A 2,500-nucleotide genomic window follows, 5' to 3' on the forward strand; every position below is an offset into this window, starting at 1 on the left:
ATCCAAGTACTAACCAGGCCCAAACCTGCTTAGCTTCCGAGAGCAGACAAGATCGGGCATAGCCAGGTTGGTATGGCCGTAAGCGAAGACTGCTGCAAAGAGAGGGCTATTTAAAGACCATCCCATCTAATCGCCAGTACATTATATAAGTAGGAAAGAAAACCCAAAAGCTTAAAGCACCTGGTATTCCTAGGCAGTCTCTCATCCAAGTACTAACCAGACCTAAACCTGCTAAGATTCAGATATCGGGCATTGACTTTTTTTTTTGTTTTTTTTTGGCAAGATTATTATATATTAATAGTGAAATTTTCCAAAAAGTTTAAAGCACCTGGTATTCCCAGGCAGTCTCCCATCCATGTACTAACCAGGCCCAAACCTGCTAATATTCAGAGATCGGGCATTGACTCTATTTTTTGGCTAAATTATTATATACAAAGTGAAAAGTTTCAAAAAAGCTTAAAGCACCTGGTATTCCTAGCAGTCTCTCATCCAAGTACTAACCAGACCTAAACCTGGTAAGATTCAGAGATCGGGCATTGAATCATTTTTTTTTTTTTTTGCAAGATTATTATATAAATCGTGAAATTTCCAAAAAGTTTAAAGCACCTGGTATTCCAGGCAGTCTCCCAAACCATGTACTTAACCAGGCCCAAACCTGCTAATATTCAGAGATCGGGCATTGACTCTATTTTTTGGCAAAATTATTATATACAAAGTGAAAAGTTTCAAAAAATCTTAAAGCACCTGGTATTCCTAGGCAGTCTCTCATCCAAGTACTAACCAGACCCTAAACCTGGTAAGATTCAGAGATCGGGCATTGACTCTTTTTTTTTTTTTTTGCAAGATTATTATATAAATCGTGAAATTTCCAAAAAGTTTAAAGCACCTGGTATTCCCAGGCAGTCTCCCCATCCATGTACTAACCAGGCCCAAACCTGCTAATATTCAGAGATCGGGCATTGACTCTATTTTTTGGCTAAATTATTATATACAAAGTGAAAAGTTTCAAAAAAAGCTTAAAGCACCTGGTATTCCTAGGCAGTCTCTCATCCAAGTACTAACCAGACCTAAACCTGGTAAGATTCAGAGATCGGGCATTGACTCTTTTTTTTTTTTTTTTTTTTTGCAAAGATTATTAATATAAATCGTGAAATTTTCCAAAAAGTTTAAAGCACCTGGTATTCCCAGGCAGTCTCCAAACCATGTACTAACCAGGCCCAAACCTGCTAATATTCAGAGATCGGGCATTGACTCTATTTTTTGGCAAAATTATTATATACTAAGTGAAAAGTTTCCAAAAAGCTTACAGCACCTGGTATTCCCAGGCGGTCTCCCATCCAAGTACTAACCAGTCCCAAACCTGCTTAGCTTCCGAGAGCAGACTAGATCGGGCATAGCCAGGTTGGTATGGCCGTAAGCGAAGACTGCTGCAAAGAGAGGGCTATTTTAAAGACCACCCATCTAATCACCAGTACATTATATAAGTAGGAAAGAAAACCCAAAAGCTTAAAGCACCTGGTATTCCTAGGCAGTCTCTCATCCAAGTACTAACCAGACCTAAACCTGCTAAGATTCAGATATCGGGCATTGACTTTTTTTTTTTGTTTTTTTTTTTTTTGCAAGATTATTATATTAATAGTGAAATTTTCCAAAAAGTTTAAAGCACCTGGTATTCCCAGGCAGTCTCCCATCCATGTACTAACCAGGCCCAAACCTGCTAATATTCAGAGATCGGGCATTGACTCTATTTTTTGGCTAAATTATTATATACAAAGTGAAAAGTTTCAAAAAAGCTTAAAAGCACCTGATATTCCTAGGCAGTCTCTCATCCAAGTACTAACCAGACCTAAACCTGGTAAGATTTAGAGATCGGGCATTGAATCATTTTTTTTTTTTTTTTGCAAGATTATTATATAAATCGTGAAATTTTCCAAAAAGTTTAAAGCACCTGGTATTCCCAGGCAGTCTCCATCCATGTACTAACCAGGCCCAAACCTGCTAATATTCAGAGATCGGGCATTGACTCTATTTTTTGGCAAAATTATTATATACAAAGTGAAAAGTTTCAAAAAAGCTTAAAGCACCTGGTATTCCTAGGCAGTCTCTCATCCAAGTACTAACCAGACCTAAACCTGCTAAGATTCAGAGATCGGGCATTGACTCTTTTTTTTTTTTTTGCAAGATTATTATATAAATCGTGAAATTTTCCAAAAAGTTTAAAGCACCTGGTATTCCCAGGCAGTCTCCCATCCATGTACTAACCAGGCCCAAACCTGCTAATATTCAGAGATCGGGCATTGACTCTATTTTTTGGCTAAATTATTATATACAAAGTGAAAAGTTTCAAAAAAGCTTAAAGCACCTGGTATTCCTAGGCAGTCTCTCATCCAAGTACTAACCAGACCTAAACCTGGTAAGATTCAGAGATCGGGCATTGACTCTTTTTTTTTTTTTTTTTTTTTGCAAGATTATTATATAAATCGTGAAATTTTCCAAAAAG

General features: G+C 37.2%; 2 non-coding genes across 2 annotated transcripts in view; both read right to left on the reverse strand.

Annotated features, from left to right (window-relative positions):
- LOC113087331 (5S ribosomal RNA) overlaps nucleotides 1–84 on the reverse strand; it is a 119-nt gene extending 35 nt beyond the window's left edge. Inside the window, exon 1 of the ribosomal RNA XR_003285375.1 lies at nucleotides 1–84. This exon is cut by the window's left edge and continues 35 nt beyond it. This is a non-coding gene — a ribosomal RNA (5S ribosomal RNA).
- A 1,216-nt stretch (nucleotides 85–1,300) lies between these two features.
- Nucleotides 1,301–1,419, reverse strand: LOC113087338 (5S ribosomal RNA). The gene has a single exon (XR_003285381.1). It is a non-coding gene; the product is annotated as a 5S ribosomal RNA (ribosomal RNA).
- Nucleotides 1,420–2,500: the final 1,081 nt, after the last annotated feature.

Source organism: Carassius auratus, unplaced genomic scaffold, assembly GCF_003368295.1.
Source record: "Carassius auratus strain Wakin unplaced genomic scaffold, ASM336829v1 scaf_tig00044648, whole genome shotgun sequence".
NCBI lineage: Eukaryota > Metazoa > Chordata > Actinopteri > Cypriniformes > Cyprinidae > Carassius > Carassius auratus.